The sequence below is a fragment of the Triticum urartu genome, chromosome 2A (genome assembly GCF_056163025.1).
Source record: "Triticum urartu cultivar PI428250 chromosome 2A, HENAU_Tu73, whole genome shotgun sequence".
NCBI classification, from domain to species: Eukaryota; Viridiplantae; Streptophyta; class Magnoliopsida; order Poales; family Poaceae; genus Triticum; species Triticum urartu.
In genome coordinates, this window is record NC_141874.1 from 175,066,378 (window position 1) to 175,085,487 (window position 19,110).

Sequence of the window (19,110 nt, forward strand, 5' to 3'; positions counted from 1 at the left end):
GCCCCCGTATATAAAGGAGCAAGGGAGGGAGGCGGCCGACCTAGGAGGAGGGCGCGCCAAGGGGGGAGTCCTACTCCCCCTCCTTCCCTTGTTGGAGTAGGAGAGAAGGAAAGAAGGGGAGAGGAACAAGGAAAAGTGGGCTGCACCCCTTGTCCAATTCGGACCAGAGGGGGCGCGTGCCTCCTTCCTTTTGGCCTCTCTCCTCTATTACCGTATGGCCAAATAAGGCCCATATACTCCCCGGTGAATTCCCGTAACTCTCCGGTACTCCGAAAAATACCCGACTCACTCGGAACCTTTCCGATGTCCGAATATAGTCGTCCAATATATCGATCTTTATGTCTCGACTATTTCGAGACTCCTCGTCATGTCCCCGATCTCATCCGGGACTCCGAACTCCTTCGGTACATCAAAACTCATAATATAACTGTCATCGAAACCTTAAGCGTGCGGACCCTACGGGTTCGATAACTATGTAGACATGACCGAGACACGTCTCCGGTCAATAACCAATAGAGGAACCTGGATGCTCATATTGGCTCCCACATATTCTAGGAAGATCTTTATCGGTCAGACCGCATAACAACATACGTTGTTCCCTTTGTCATCGGTATGTTACTTGCCCGAGATTCGATCGTCGGTATCTCAATACCTAGTTCAATCTCGTTACCGGCAAGTCTCTTTTACTCGTTCCGTAATACATCATCCTGCAACTAACTTATTAGTTGCAATGCTTGCAAGGCTTAAGTGATGTGCATTACCGAGAGGGCCCAAAGATACCTCTCCGACAATCGGAGTGACAAATACTAATCTCGAAATACGCCAACCCAAAAAGTACCTTCAGAGACACCTGTAGAGCACCTTTATAATCACCCAGTTACGTTGTGACATTTGGTAGCACACAAAGTGTTCCTCCGGTAAACGGGAGTTGCATAATCTCATAGTCATAGGAACATGTATAAGTTATGAAGAAAGCAATAGCAACAAACTAAACGATCAAGTGCTAAGCTAATGGAATGGGTCAAGTCAATCACATCATTCTCCTAATGATGTGATCCCGTTAATCAAATGACAACTCATGTCTATGGCTAGGAACCATAACCATCTTCGATCAACGAGCTAGTCAAGTAGAGGCATACTAGTGACACTCTGTTTGTCTATGTATTCACACATGTATTATGTTTTCCGGTTAATACAATTCTAGCATGAATAATAAACATTTATCATGAAATAAGGAAATAAATAATAACTTTATTATTGCCTCCAGGGCATATTTCCTTCAGTCTCCCACTTGCACTAGAGTCAATAATCTAGTTCACATCGCCATGTGATTTAACATCAATAGTTCACATCACAATGTGATTAACACCCATAGTTCACATCGTCATGTGACCAGCACCCAAAGGGTTTACTAGATTCAATAATCTAGCTAGTTCACATCGCTATGTGATTAACGCCCAAAGAGTACTAGGGTGTGATCATGTTTTGCTTGTGAGAGAAGTTTAGTCAACGGGTCTGCCACATTCAGATCCGTAAGTATTTTGCAAATTTCTATGTCAACAATGCTCTGCACTAAGCTACTCTAGCTAATTGCTCCCACTTTCAATATGTATCCAGATTGAGACTTTGAGTCATCTGGATCAGTGTCAAAACTTGCATCGACGTAACCCTTTACGACGAACCTTTCGTCACCTCCATACTCGAGAAACATATCCTTATTCCACTAAGGATAATTTTGACCAATGTCCAGTGATCTACTCCTAGATCACTATTGTACTCCCTTGCCAAACTCAGGGCAGGGTATACAATAGGTCTGGTACACAGCATGGCATACTTTATAGAACCTATGGCTGAGGCATAGGGAATGACTTTCATTCTCTCTCTATCTTCTGCCGTGGCCGAGTTTTGAGTCTTACTCAACTTCAAACCTTGTAACACAGGCAAGAACTCCTTCTTTGACTGTTCCATTTTGAACTATTTCAAAATCTTGTCAAGGTATGTACTCATTGAAAAACTTATCAAGCGTCTTGATCTATCTCTATAGATCTTGATGCTCAATATGTAAGCAGCTTCACCGAGGTCTTTCTTTGAAAAACTCCTTTCAAACATTCCTTTATGCTTTGCAGAATAATTCTACATTATCTCCGATCAACAATATGTCATTCACATATATTTATCAGAAATGCTGTAGTGCTCCCACTCACTTTCTTCTAAATACAGGCTTCACCGCAAGTCTGTATAAAACTATATGCTTTGATCAACTTATCAAAGCATATATTCCAACTCCGAGATGCTTGCACCAGTCCATAGATGGATCGCTGGAGCTTGCATATTTTTTTAGCACCTTTAGAATTGACAAAACCTTCTGGTTGCATCATATACAACTCTTCTTTAATAAATCCATTAAGTAATGCAGTTTTGTTTATCCATTTGCCAGATTTCATAAAATGCGGCAATTGCTAACAAGATTCGGACAGACTTAAGCATAGATACGAGTGAGAAACTCTCATCGTAGTCAACACCTTGAACTTGTCGAAAACCTTTTGCGACAATTCTAGCTTTGTAGATAGTAACACTACTATCACCGCCCGTCTTCCTCTTGAAGATCCATTTATTTTTTATGGCTTGCTGATCATCGGGCAAGTCAACCAAAGTCCACACTTTGTTCTCATACATGGATCCCATCTCAGATTTTATGGCCTCAAGCCATTTCGCGGAATCTGGGCTCATCATCGCTTCCTCATAGTTCATAGGTTCGTCATGGTCAAGTAACATGACCTCCAGAACAGGATTACCGTACCACTCTGGTGCGGATCTCACTCTAGTTTACCTACAAGGTTCGGTAGTAACTTGATCTGAAGTTAACATGATCATCATCATTAGCTTCCTCACTAATTGGTGTAGTAGTCACAGGAACAGATTTTTGTGGTGAACTACTTTCCAATAAGGGAGCAGGTACAGTTACCTCATCAAGTTCTACTTTCCTCCCACTCACTTCTTTCGAGAGAAACTCCTTCTCTAGAAAGGATCCATTCTCAGCAATGAATATCTTGCCTTTGGATAGAAGGTGTACCCAACATTTTCTATTGGGTATCCTATGAAGATGCACTACTCCGATTTGGGTTTGAGCTTATCAGGTTGAAACTTTTTCACATAAGCATTGCAACCTCAAACTTTAAGAAACGACAGCTTAGGTTTCTTGCCAAACCATAGTTCATACGGTGTCGTCTCAACGGATTTAGATGGTGCCCTATTTAATGTGAATGTAGCTGTCTCTAATGCACAACCCCAAAACGATAGTGGTAAATCGGTAAGAGACATCATAGATCGCACCATATCTAATAAAGTACGGTTACAATGTTCGGACAGTGTAATGGTGTTCCAGGTGGCATGAGTAGTGAAACTTTTTCACATTGTTTTAACTGAAGGCCAAACTCGTAACTCAAATATTTTACTTCTGCGATCATATCGTAGATACTTTTATTTTTGTTACGATGATTCTCCACTTCACTCTGAAATTCTTTGAACTTTTCAAATGTTTCAGATTTGTGTTTCATCAAGTAGATATACTCATATCTGCTCAAATCATCTGTGAAGATCAAAAAATAATGATACCTGCCGCGAGCCTCAATATTCATCGGACCACATACATCAGTATGTATGATTTCCAACAAATCTATTGCTCGGTTCATTGTTCTGGAGAACGGAGTCTTAGTCATCTTGCCCATGAGGCATGGTTCGCAAGCATCAACTGATTCATAATCAAGTGATTCCAAAAGCCCATCAGCATGGATTTTCTTCATGCGCTTTACACCAATATAACCTAACCGGCAGTGCCACAAATAAGTTGCACTATCATTATTAACTTTGCATCTTTTGGCTTCAATATTATACAAATGTGTATCACCACGACCGAGATCCAACAAACCATTTTCATTGGGTGTATGACCATAGAAGGTTTTATTCATGTAAACAGAACAACAATTATTCTCTAACTTACATGAATAACCGTATTGCAATAAACATGATCAAATCATATTCATGCTCAACGCAAACACCAAATAACACTTATTTAGGTTCAACACTAATCCCGAAAGTATAGGGAGTGTGCGATGATGATCATATCAATCTTAGAACTACTTCCAACACACATCATCACTTCACCCTTAACTAGTCTCTGTTCATTCTGCAACTCCCGTTTCGAGTTACTACTCTTAGCAACTGAACCAGTATCAAATACCGAGGGGTTGCTACGAACACTAGTAATATACACATCAATAATCTGTATATCAAATATACCTTTGTTCACTTTGCCATCCTTCTTATCCGCCAATTACTTGGGGTAGTTCCACTTCCAGTGACCAGGCCGTTTGCAGTAGAAGTACTCAGTTTCAGGCTTAGGTCCAAACTTGGGTTTTTTCACTTGAGCAGCAACTTGCTTGTTGTTCTTCTTGAAGTTCCCCTTTCTTCCCTTTGTCCCTTTACTTGAAACTAGTGATTTTGTTTACCATCAACACTTGATGCTTTTCTTGATTTCTACCTTCATTGATTTCAGCATCACGAAGTGCTTGGGAATCGTTTCCGTTATCCCTTGCATATTATAGTTCATCACGAAGTTCTACTAACTTGGTGATGGTGACTAGAGAATTCTGTCAATCACTATTTTATCTGGAAGATTAACTCCCACTTGATTCAAGAGATTGTAGTACCCAGAAAATTTGAGCACATGCTCACTGCTTGAGCTATTCTCCTCCATATTTTAGCTATAGAACTTGTTGGAGACTTCATATCTCTCAACTCGGGTATTTACTTGAAATATTAACTTCAACTCCTGGAACATCTCATATGGTCCATGACGTTTAAAATGTCTTTGAAATCCTGATTCTAAGCTGTTAAGCATGGTGCACTAAACTATCAAGTAGTCATCATATTGAGCTAGCCAAACGTTCATAACGTCTGCATCTGCTCCTGCAATAGGTCAGTCACCTAGCAGTGAATTAAAGACATAATGCTTCTGTGCAGCAATGAGGATAAACCACAGATCACGGACCCAGTCCACATCATTGCTACTATCATCTTTCAACTTAGTTTTCTCTAGGAACACATATAAAACATAGGGAAGCAATAACGCGAGCTATTGATCTACAACATAGATATGCAAATACTATCAGGACTAAGTTCATGATAAATTAAAGTTCAATTAATCATATTACTTAAGAACTCCCACTTAGAAAGACATCCCTCTAATCTTCTAAGTGATCACGTGATCCAAATCAACTAAACCATAACCGATCATCACGTGAAATAGAGTAGTTTTCAATGGTGAACATCACTATGTTGATCATATCTAGTATATGATTCACGCTCGACCTTTCGGTCTTAGTGTTCTGAGGCCATATCTGCATATGCTAGGCTCGTCAAGTTTAACCTGAGTATTCTGCGTGTGCAAAACTGGCTTGCACCCGTTGTAGATGGACGTAGAGCTTATCACACCCGATCATCACGTGGTGTCTGGGCACGACGAACTTTGGCAACGGTGCATACTCAGGGAGAACACTTTTATCTTGAAATTTAGTGAGAGATCATCTTATAATGCTACCATCAATCAAAGCAAGATAAGATGCATAAAAGATAAACATCACATGCAATCAATATAAGTGATATGATATGGCCATCATCATCTTGTGCTTGTGATCTCCATCTCCGAAGCGCCGTCATGATCACCATCGTCACCAGTGCAACACCTTGATCTCCATCGTAGCATCGTTGTCGTCTCGCCAATCTTATGCTTCCACAACTATCACTACCGCTTAGTGATAAAGTAAAGCATTACAGCGCAATTGCATTGCATACAATAAAGCGACAACCATATGGCTCCTGCCAGTTGCCGATAACTCTGTTACAAAACATGATCATCTCATAAAATAAAATTTAGCATCATGTCTTGACCATATCACATCACAACATGCCCTGCAAAAACAAGTTAGACGTCCTCTACTTTGTTGTTGCAAGTTTTACGTGGCTGCTACGGGCTTAGCAAGAACCGTTCTTACCTACGCATCAAAACCACAACGATAGTTTGTCAAGTTGGTGCTGTTTTAACCTTCGCAAGGACCGGGCGTAGCCACACTCGGTTCAACTAAAGTTGGAGAAACTGACACCCGCCAGCCACCTGTGTGCAAAGCATATCGGTAGAACCAGTCTCGCGTAAGCGTACGCGTAATGTCGGTCCGGGCCGCTTCATCCAACAATACCGCCGAACCAAAGTATGACATGTTGGTAAGCAGTATGACTTATATCGCCCACAACTCACTTGTGTTCTACTCATGCACAACATCAACGCATAAAACCACGGCTCTGATGCCACTGTTGGGGAACGTAGCAATTTCAAAAAATTTCCTACGCACACGCAAGATCATGGTGATGCATAGCAACGAGAGGGGAGAGTGTTGTCTACGTACCCTCGTAGACCGAAAGCGGAAGCGTTAGCACAACGTGGTTGATGTAGTCGTACATCTTCACGGCCCGACCGATCAAGCACCGAAACTACGGCACCTCCGAGTTCTAGCACACGTTCAGCTCGATGACGATCCCCGGACTCCGATCCAGCAGAATGTCGGGGAAGAGTTCCGTCAGCACGACGGTGTGGTGACGATCTTGATGTTCTACTGTCGCAGGGCTTCGCCTAAGCACCACTACAATATTATCGAGGACTATGGTGGAGGGGGGCACCGCACACGGCTAAGAGATCAATGATCAACTGTTCCCGTATGGCCCAATAAGGCCCATATACTCCCCGGCGAATTCCCGTAACTCTCCGGTACTCCGAAAAATACCTGAATCACTCAGAACCTTTCCGATGTCCGAATATAGTCGTCGAATATATCGATCTTTACGTCTCGACCATTTCGAAACTCCTTGTCATGTCCCCGATCTAATCCGGGACTCCGAACTCCTTCGGTACATCAAAACTCATAAACTCATAATATAACTGTCATCGAATCCTTAAGCATGCGGACCCTACGGGTTCGAGAACTATGTAGACATGACCGAGACACGTCTTCGGTCAATAACCAATAGCGGAACCTGCATGCTCATATTGGCTCCCACATATTCTACGAAGATCTTTATCGGTCAGACCGCATAACAACATACATTGTTCCCTTTGTCATCGGTATGTTACTTGCCCGAGATTCGATCGTCGGTATCTCAATACCTAGTTCAATCTCGTTACCGGCAAGTCTATTTTACTCGTTCCGTAATACATCATCCCGCAACTAACTTATTAGTTGCAATGCTTGCAAGGCTTAAGTGATGTGCATTACCGAGAGGGCCCAGAGATACCTCTCCGACAATCGGAGTGACAAATCCTAATCTCGAAATACGCCAATCCAACAAGTACCTTCGGACACACCTGTAGAGCACCTTTATAATCACCCAGTTACGTTGTGACGTTTGGTAGCACACAAAGTGTTCCTCCGGTAAACGGGAGTTGCATAATCTCATAGTCATAGGAACATGTATAAGTTATGAAGAAAGCAATAGCAACGAACTAAACGATCAAGTGCTAAGCTAATGGAATGGGTCAAGTCAATCACATCATTCTCCTAATGATGTGATCCCGTTAATGAAATGACAACTCATGTCTATGGCTAGGAAACATAACCATCTTCGATCAACGAGCTAGTCAAGTAGAGGCATACTAGTGACACTCTGTTTGTCTATGTATTCACACATGTATTATGTTTCTGGTTAATACAATTCTAGCATGAATAATAAACATTTATCATGAAATAAGGAAATAAATAATAACTTTATTATTGCCTCTAGGGCATATTTCCTTCACATGTACGGTCACTGCAACTAGAATCATTTATATTGACTAAGCTGATAAAGCCCATGGTACGTATCAACTTCGTAGGTCCACAAATCAACCTTCGAAATGGTGCGCCCCATATATCAGGGGGAGGAATTATTTTTTGGGTGGTTAAAGCAAGAATATCCGAGATTGATGAAGAAGCATGACATCCGTTGGATGGACATTCAACGGCCACTGCTGCTAGAACCGTGTGTTGACTATAAGTTGACAAAGCCTTGCATACGCGTCAACTTAGTTTTTTTGAGGGGACGTGTCAACTTTGTAGGCCCACAAGTGTGTGGCAGAGAACATATAACCCATTTGAGATTTGTAAGAATGTACAACCAATTTTTGAATTTTAATGGAATTTACTACAACCCATTTACAGTTTGTTAAAAGTACATCTCATTTTCTAGCTAGGACAATGATTAATAATTTCAACCAACCGCTCAAAACAGAATTCAATAAAATTTCCCACATTTTGATGGGATCCGAAATATTTTTATCCCGAAATTTCTAGTCAGATTAAAAATAATTTCAAAATAAATTTTGATTACATAAAAATCCAACGAAATATTGCGCGCGCAACAATTAATGAAATTTAAAATTCCAAAATCCAATAATAATATTTTTTAAAACTAATTACGTGTTTGGTGCATTATTTTATAGTTACTGCCCAGTTTTTATAATTACATCCCATTTATTATTTCTTAAAGCCCATTTTCTTGTTAAGCCTAATGCATCCCTCCTAGGAAAGATTTGCAGCCTAGCGGGGCTGAGAATAACAAGTTGACCTTGCCTGGATATTCCTTAAAAAAAGTATAGCTGGGCTAGCCATTTTCAGCTTGAAAAAAAAATTAATATCCGGGCTAGATATCTGTCCTGGGCTAGACGGGCCATAGCCCGCCCAGTTAATACCTTGCTCTCCTCTAAACAACAAGAAAAACATGGCTCAAGAAAAACTCAAAAACACAAATACTGCTCGAGCTGCTTGGTATCAGCTGTCGGCCGCTCCCTGTGCAATTCTCTCGTTTATTGACTACATACATTGACAATGGTGTGGGGCCGTGATGTCAGGAAACCAGGAGGAAACAAAAAAATATAGTTGTATATAATAAGGAGGCACTTGCGTACATGTAGCTATGGCCCTAGTGGGTCCCCACTGTCATGCTCTCCAAGTAAAGTCATCTCCTCATTCCTCATGTGCATAGACCATGTTGACAACGTGAGGCGGTGGCGCCATGGCGAGCGCAATAACTCGAAGGACGACGGAGAGGGCCTCGCGAACCCTATGGATGGTCTGATATAGCGCCCGCTGCTCATTCAGGAAGCCAGGATCATAGGGCCACATGTCCGCGACGGCATTGTCGTTCGCTTGTTCGCTGGTGCTCGTTGACGAGATGGAGGTTGCAGCACAGGTCCTCCCGCGCTCGTAGCTCTTCCGTCATTAGGGCATCGAAGTGTGAAAGTGCAACTATCCCTAGGTGGTTTTGGTAATTCATAACAACATATAGCTCATTGAGCTAATGCTATTCCAAGATGACTATTTCAGGAAAGCTCAATGATTGGCATGGCATGGATGTGAAAGTGGAACCCTCAAAATGCTAAGGACAAAGGATTGGCTCAAGCTCAAAAGCTCAAGACTCTTCATTTTATATTTTAGTGATCCAAGATCACATTGAGTCTTTAGGAAAAGCCAATACTATCAAGGAGGGATGAGGTGTTGCTTAATGAGCCTCTTGCTTCATGTGCTTAGTGATATGCTCCAAAACCCTCAACTACTTTCCCATATCCTCATATGACCTAAACCCTAAGCCAAACTCGGTCCTACCGATTCTTTCTATCCGGCGCCACCGAGTTTCACTTGTCATAAGCCACTGCCAAACCCTAGCAATTCGGTTCTACCGATAGGGATCTCGGTCTCACCGAGATGGGATTGTAATCTCTCTGTTTCCTTTTCGTAACTTTTCGGTCTCACCGAAAGAGCGGATCGGTCCCACCGAGATTGCAATGTAAATTCAGTGTTTCCTTTTTGTAACTTTTCGGTCTCATCGAAAGAGCAAATCGGTCCCACCGAGTTTGCCTGACCAACTCTCTGGTTAGCTAATTACCAAAATCGGTCTCACCGAGTTTGTGTAATCGGTCTCACCGAGATTACGTTATGCCCAAACCCTAACCATATCGGTCCTACCGAGTTGCATGTCAGTCCCACCGAAAATCTCTAACGGTCACTAGGTTTACCTTTTCGGTCTAACCGAGTTTGTTGATTCGGTCCCACCGAGATTGGAAAACTGTGTGTAACGGTTGGATTTTGTGTGGAGGCTATATATACCCCTCCACCTCCTCTTCATTCATGGAGAGAGCCATCAGAACACATACACAATTCCAACTCATATGTTCTGAGAGAGAACCACCTACTCATGTGTTGAGTCCAAGATATTCCATTCCTACCATATGAATCTTGATCTCTAGCCTTCCCCAAGTTGCTTTCCACTCAAATCTTCTTTCCACAAAATCCAAATCCTATGAGAGAGAGTTGAGTGTTGGGGAGACTATCATTTGAAGCACAAGAGCAAGGAGTTCATTACCTACACACCATTTGTTACTTCTTGGAGACTGGTGTCTCCTAGATTGGCTAGGTGTCACTTGGGAGCCTCCGACAAGATTGTGGAGTTGAACCAAAGAGTTTGTAAGGGCAAGGAGATCGCCTACTTCGTGAAGATCTACCGCTAGTGAGGCAAGTCCTTCGTGGGCGATGGCCATGGTGGGATAGACAAGGTTGCTACTTCGTGGACCCTTTGTGGGTGGTTGCTTCTTCGTGGACCCTTCGTGGGTGGAGCCCTCCGTGGACTCGCGCAACCATTACCCTTCGTGGGTGGAGCCCTCCGTGGACTTGCGCAACCGTTACCCTTCGTGGCTTGAAGTCTCCATCAACGTGGATGTAGGATAGCACCACCTATCCGAACCACGGGAAAAACATCCGTGTCTCCAATTGCGTTTGAATTCTCCAAACCCTTCCCTTTACATTCTTGCAAGTTGCATGCTTTACTTTCCGCTGCCAATATACTCTTTGCATGCTTGCTTGAATTGTGTGATGATTGCTTGACTTGTCCTACAATAGCTAAAATCTGCCAAGAACTAAAATTGGGAAAAGGTTAAGTTTTTATTTGGTCAAGTAGTCTAATCACCCCCCTCTAGACATACTTTCGATCCTACAAGTGGTATCAGAGCTTTGGTCTCCATTTGCTTTGATCTCCATAGCTTTTGGTGGTCATAGCCTTGGTTTCACAACCTAGGAGAGTATGGCGTCTAGCGAGGGAAATTATCACCGTAGAGGTCCTTACTTTGATGGTACTAATTTTGCTAGTTGGAAGCATAAAATGAAAATGCATATTCTTGGACATAACCCCACCGTTTGGGCTATTGTGTGTGTTGGTTTGCAAGGTGACTTCTTTGATGGGAAAGAACCAAACCCTGAAGCTACCGCGGATGAGTTGAAGATGTTGCAATACAAAGCTCAAGCTTGTGATATTCTCTTCAACGGATTGTGCCCCGAAGAATTCAACAAAATCAGCCGTCTTGAGAATGCAAAGGAAATTTGGGACACTTTGATTGATATGCACGAAGGTACCGACTCCGTCAAGGAATCCAAGTTGGATGTGCTTCAAAGTCAACTTGACAAGTTCAAAATGAAGGATGGTGAAGGTGTCGCTGAAATGTACTCTAGGCTTGCTCTCATCACAAATGAGATTGCCGGCTTAGGAAGTGAAGAGATGACCGATAGATTCATCATCAAGAAGATTCTAAGAGCCTTGGATGGAAAATATGATACCGTGTGCACATTGATCCAAATGATGCCCAATTACAAAGATCTCAAGCCAACGGAGGTGATTGGAAGAATTGTTGCTCATGAGATGTCACTTAAGGATAAACAGGAACTTCACAACAAATCAAGTGGTGCCTACAAAGCCTCATGTGAAGCCCCTACATCATCAAGTGAGAAACAAAACTTCAATGAAGAATTGAGCTTAATGGTGAAGAACTTCAACAAGTTCTACAAGAGTAGAAGCAAATATAGAAGCTTCAAGTCAAGGTCCTACAATGACAAAAGATCTTCTAGTCGAGAGCGAAACTGCTACAGTTGTGGAAGACCCGGACACTATTCCAATGAGTGTACGGCTCCCTTCAAGAGAAGAGAAGATTCTCCAAAAAGAAGAAGCAAAGAATCACCACCAAGAGAGAGAAGGAGTAGAGATGATTGTTATGAACGAAGATACTCACGGAGAAGCAAGGATTCGGAAAGGAAGGAAAAATCATCAAGGAGCTACACAAAACGAAGACATCAAGCTCATGTTGGTGAATGGGTATCCGGCTCCGACTCCGACAGCCACTCCGAGAGAAGTTATCACTCCGACTCTGAAGATACTCAAGATGAAGGTGTTGCCGGTCTAGCACTTGTGTCAACCAACTCCTACGACATATTTGACTCACCAAATGAAGGAATTGGAAGATGCTTCATGGCCAAAGGTCCTAATGTAACACACCCCGAGTATGTTGATTTCAATAGTGATGAAGATGACTTGTTAGGTGATGATTTGCTTGTTGACAACTCTAGTGATGAATACTATGATGAAACGTCAATTAATCATGCTAATCAAGATAAAACGAATGACAATGATAAGGAGAAGATTGAGGCTCTAACTGAAGAACTAAACACTCTTAAGTTAGCTCATGAAACTATCTTCGAAGATCATCGAGAACTTTTAAGAGCTCATGAGAAATTACGCTTTGAAAAGCTCAATCTTGAGCAAGAGCATGAGTTCCTAAAAGCAATCAATGATGATCTCTGCAAGAAAAGTTCTTCTTACATTGCCAAGCGTTTACTCTTATCCACTTACATGCCTCAAGTCAAGTCTAGTAACAAGAACAAGAAAGATTCTTCCTCTAGCAGTAACAATGATCATGCTAAATCCAATATTGTTGCTTCTAGTAGTTCTCTTGATTCCACTAATGATTCTCTTAGCCAAGTTACACTTGAGCAAGAAAATAGCTTATTGAAGGGAATTATAGAGAAAGGAGTGTACAAAAGCCTTGCCGAGAGTAAGCAATTCGAGGAAATTGTGCGCAAGCAAGAAATGCACCGGAAGAATCAAGGTGTTGGTTTTGAACGAAAGTTCAATGCCAATGGAGTTGAGTGGGAAGAAGATCAATACCCCAAGAAAAAGTTTGTTCCTCAACAAGAGAAGTATGATACTTCTTTCAAGGGGACACAAGCTCAAGATGATCTTCCACCACAAGACTACAAGCAAAAAGGCAAGGACAAGCTTTAAGAGGAAATTGATGCATTTGAAGAAGCTCCTAAGACCTTAGTCAAGTGGATTCCCAAGACTACTTCAAGTTCCACTTCATCAAGTACGACTACAACTCCAAGGATTCCCATCAAGATGGTGTGGATCCAAAAGGAGAAGAACTAGAGAGTTCTTGAGGGTGACTCCGCCAACATACTTCACTCTTATCATTTTGGCAAGAACAAGTGCAATCAACTTCCACATCTTGCACTAGTTCAAGGAGTCACAAACCCTCTTGTTGGTAAGACAAGGGACAAGGTAACCTAAAAGTTTTCATGGACATCATCTTGTGTGTGCATCACTCTATGTCTATGGATATCCTTGTTTGTTCCTTGTGGGACTAACCCATGTAGGTATTGAAAGTGCAATTCACTCAAATGGATAGCTCCAAGTGATCTACATCAACATTGAGCATCCACATCTTCAACATCTACATGAAGTCATCATCGACAAAACCCGAGGTTAGTTCATCCCTCTAAAGGGGGGATATCACATCTAGGGGGAGCTTTACTTTAAGACTTGAGCTAAAGCAACTCTAAAGATGTGAACACAACAATGCTTTATGTAAAAGTGGTAACCCCACTTGAGCTTAAACGATTAGTATGACCTATGATCAAGTGTTCTCACTTGACTCCTAAGTCAATATACTCATATATAGATGACCTTGTCATCGCAAATTGCTTGATAGATGCTAGAATTGGTTGTGCATGCCTTGTCACATATTTCATTTGCCATCTTATTGTGTGAGCATGCTGGTTGCATATTTTACTCATTCGAGGACATCCACTTGTTGTTTTGATTGTTTGGTTTTATTTCCATTTGCCAAGTGGATGCAAGAATGCCTAAGAACCTCCTCTAGCTATCTATGCTTTTCTCGTCTCAAACTCTATTCATGCTACATCACAAAATTTGATCAAGTCAGATTCGAACCACTCTGTGTGAGGAGCGCTCGGAGTCCCCAATTCGTCATAGACTTAAACTTCCAAAACCTCTTTATGATTCTCGGTCTGACCGATATCCCACTTTCGGTCCTACCGAGATCATTAAGTTGATCGAGGTTTTCGATCTCGGTGCAACCGATTTGAACCTTTCGGTCACACCGAGTTTCAGTAACTGCTTGCAGTTATGAATCTCGGTGCCACCGAGTTGTTCCACTCGGTCACACCGACAGGGTCGGGCTATATATAGTCACGGGCAAAAATTTGGAAATTTCTCCGAACCCCTTCGCCCGCGCGATAGCCTGCTCTGCCAACTTGGTCTCCGGATCGTCTCCTCGCCGCCAGCCGCCTCCAGTCGCTGGTCTCCGTCGCCATCAACAGGAATTCTACCCCGCCGTTGCCGCCGTAGCGAGTCTCCGCCGAACTAGGGTATGGACTCGATCTTTGTGCTATTCCCCAATCCGATTCTTAGCACATTGTGATCATCATGATTCTTGCCACGATTGAAACACTCCTATCTAGTCAATGCGTTCGTAGATTAGTTTTGATTCGAAAATTTTAGGGTTAGGTTTCCGCCGAAACCATCTCGGACCCACCGAGTTGAAAAACTCGGTCCCACCGATTTGGCTCATGCCATTGCACAAGTGAGACTCGGTCTGATCAAGAATTACTTATCGGTGTGACCGATTTTGGAACTTTGTGAAACCCTAGCAGTCTCGGTGCCACCGAACTGTGACTCGGTCTGACCGAGTTCACTAGTTTAGGTTCCAAAACTGCTTTGGTATCACCGAGTTTGAAAATCGGTAGATCCGAGATGATTTCAGTGGGAAACTAAAACTAAGTTTTTGGATCATTCATTTGCAAAAATCTCTGCATTTTGTGATGCTCATCTATTCTACCTCATCTATAAACTATTCACAGGGTCAGCAGACAGCTTGTTCATCATGTCAGATCAGAGTGACAGCCAGAATGTGTCAGAACAGCAAGTGCACATGAGTGAGGGCACTAGTCCCTCCAGCTCTTCAGATGATGGCAGCAGAAGTACCCCAAGCAATTTGCCAAAAGCTGCCACCAGGTAGAGGAAGAAGAGAACTTCAGATTCTGAGGATGAGGACTATGTGGCAGAAGAGGAAGCAACTTCCAAGAGAGTTGAGCCAGCACAGGGCACAAAGCCAGGGTTAAAGATCAAAAGGCCAGCAGGTAGGCAGCCTATGCCAAAGGCCAGAGCCTCAACTCAGATTCCTGAAAAGCCTGCAACCATAGAGCCAGTTGCTGCTGAAGGCAAGAAAAGGAAGGAAATGGTCAAGAAGACCGTAGCCAGAGTGCTTGGAAAGGCTTCCATCATGGAAGATGAGGAGGAAGAAGAAGAGGTAGCTGCACCAGCACCTAAGGCACCCAAGCTGATGGGTGATGCCATAAGATCAGGGGCAGCTACTTCCAAGGCCAAGCCAGCTCCAAAGCCAAAACCAAAGAGGAATACAAGAAGCATCCCAGCTGCTGAGAAGAACAAGGCCCCAGTGCCTGACACTGCAGAAGATGATGAAGAGCAAGTTCTCAGAAAACTCAAGCCCAAGATCCCAGACCACAACGATGCTCATCCTGTGGCTGAGGATATGAAGCTCAGGAGAGACTCAGGGCTGAGGAAGTGGAGAGAAGTAGATCCGTATGCTTCAAGGAGGAGGACTGATGTTGACCACAGGTTCCACACTAAGGAACATCAGGACTTCTATGAGACAGTCTTATTGGACAAGAAGCCAATTGTATGTGATATGAGATGGGTTGATTGGCAATACATCAAGGACAACGAAGAGTACTACCCTGGAGTGCAGGACAGCTTCAAGGCATGTGGAGTAGAGGACTTTGTTGGGAAGAAGCTCACAAAGTGGAACAAGGAGCTTATCATGCAGTTCTACTCCACAACACATTTTTATCCAGATGGCGGGATAATTTGGATGTCAGAAGGTACGAGGTACCAGTCTACAGTTGCTGAATGGGCTCAGCTAATTAATGCCCCAGAAGAGCATGACGATGACTTGGACATTTATGCCAAGAAGAAGATGGACCACAACTCTATGTCCAACATGTACAAGGAAATTCCAAATGAAGCACTTGATACTTTCAAATTTGGCTCAGTGCATTATCTTCTGTCAGGGTTGCCAACTGTTAATTGGATTCTGAGGCACACTCTCTTGCCCAAGTCAGGTGATCACAAGATGATCAGAGGCCATGCAATCAATTTGCTTCATGTATTTGATGTACCTCAGAAATTCAAGGTCATGAGCCTCATGGTAGAGACCATCAAGAGGACTGCAGCAGACCAGAAGAGGAGCTGTGGGTATGCCCCACAAATTCAAGAGCTCATTAACTCCAAGATGGGCACAGGCATATACTTGTTGGACAAGGAACACTTGCCCGTCCGTCCAGATTTTGAAGATAATCAAGTTGTCATGAATGAGAATGAACCATCATCTGCACAAGCACAAGCAAAGAAGGAGAAGGCAAGGAAGGAGAAAGCTGCCAAGATGCCAACTCAAGAGGAGGCATCTGAGTATTTCTTGAAAACCAAACAAGAGCAGCTTGGTTACCTGATTGCATCCACCCTGCGGATTGAGAAAGGACTAGCCACCCTAACTCAGAACCAGGCAAGCTTAGAGAGGATCATGGAACAAAAGTTCTATGACTTGGATGTCAAGGTGACAGAGATTCAGACTGCAGTGGAGCAGCTCCAAGATGACATGCAGGAGAGAAGAGGCAGGACTACAACTGATGCCTTTGGCAGAGTGCCACGAGGTCCGAGGTCGTCTGCAGTGCCAGTTGCTGACACCAGAGCCACCACTTCCGCACCAGCTACAGCTTCAGTTCCACCAGCTCTAGCATCTACTTCAGCCTCGACTCCGACCACGTCTACAGAAGGCTTCGTCCTTGGAGTGCTCCGGACTCCTCCACCACCTGAAGATAAAGCCTGAGTGTCGACTTAGCACTATGCATTTTCTAGGAACTTTTTGGTAACTTGAAAAGGGGAGAAAAATGTAAAGGTCATAGGCTTCGAGAGAGAGAGTGTTGCTTTTTTCTCTCTTGCTTTATGTGGTGGTTTTTTGAACTTTGTTGGCTTTTGAGTGCTTGAGATACTATGTCATTGCTCGTGAGACATTGATGATCATGCATTTGATCATAAGCTACACTTAATGCTTGCTTAATATTATCATCTTATCTATCTTATGTGATCATTCACTATTCTTGGTGATGAGTGCATGTATTTCATTCTTATCATTTTAAGCTCTCCACCAAGATGTATGTGACATGGAAGAGTAACCCATGACTCTAACTCCTTGTGCATTTGCAGTCCAAAGAAAATTTTAAATATGCACAAATTTAGGGGGAGCTCTTACTTGTCACATACTTCTCAAAGCGACGATATATTTCATGCTTATTATCATTTGTCGAAGCTTTGACCTATATGTTGTCATCAATTACCAAAAAGGGGGAGATTGAAAGTGCAACTATCCCTAGGTGGTTTTGGTAATTCATAACAACATATAGCTCATTGAGCTAATGCTATTCCAAGATGACTATTTCAGGAAAGCTCAATGATTGGCATGGCAATGCTAAGGACAAAGGATTGGCTCAAGCTCAAAAGCTCAAGACTCTTCATTTTATATTTTAGTGATCCAAGATCACATTGAGTCTTTAGGAAAAGCCAATACTATCAGGGAGGGATGAGGTGTTGCTTAATGAGCCTCTTGCTTCATGTGCTTAGTGATATGCTCCAAAACCCTCAACTACTTTCCCATATCCACATATGACCTAAACCCTAAGCCAAACTCGGTCCTACCGATTCTTTCTATCCGGCGCCACCGAGTTTCACTTGTCATAAGCCACTACCCAAACCCTAGCAATTCGGTTCTACCGATAGGGATCTCGGTCTCACCGAGATGGGATTGTAATCTCTCTGTTTCCTTTTCGTAACTTTTTGGTCTCACCGAAAGAGCGGATCGGTCCCACCGAGATTGCAATGTAAATTCAGTGTTTCCTTTTTGTAACTTTTCGGTCTCATCGAAAGAGCAAATCGGTCCCACCGAGTTTGCCTGACCAACTCTCTGGTTAGCTAATTACCAAAATTGGTCTCACCGAGTTTGTGTAATCGGTCTCACCGAGATTACGTTATGCCCAAACCCTAACCATATCGGTCCTACTGAGTTGCATGTCAGTCCCACCAAAAATCTCTAACGGTCACTAGGTTTACCTTTTCGGTCCGACCGAGTTTGTTGATTCGGTCCCACCGAGATTGGAAAACTGTGTGTAACGGTTGGATTTTGTGTGGAGGCTATATATACCCCTCCACCTCCTCTTCATTCATGGAGAGAGCCATCAGAATACATACACAATTCCAACTCATATGTTCTGAGAGAGAACCACCTACTCATGTGTTGAGACCAAGATATTCCATTCCTACCATATGAATCTTGATCTCTAGCCTTCCCCAAGTTGCTTTCCACTCAAATCTTCTTTCCACAAAATCCAAATCCTATGAGAGAGAGTTGAGTGTTGGGGAGACTATCATTTGAAGCACAAGAGCAAGGAGTTCATTACCTACACACCATTTGTTACTTCTTGGAGACTGGTGTCTCCTAGATTGGCTAGGTGTCACTTGGGAGCCTCCGACAAGATTGTGGAGTCGAACCAAGGAGTTTGTAAGGGCAAGGAGATCGCCTACTTCGTGAAGATCTACCGCTAGTGAGGCAAGTCCTTCGTGGGCGATGGCCATGGTGGGATAGACAAGGTTGCTACTTCGTGGACCCTTTGTGGGTGGTTGCTTCTTCGTGGACCCTTCGTGGGTGGAGCCCTCCGTGGACTCGCGCAACCATTACCCTTCATGGGTGGAGCCCTCCGTGGACTCGCGCAACCGTTACCCTTCGTGGGTTGAAGTCTCCATCAACGTGGATGTAGGATAGCACCACCTATCTGA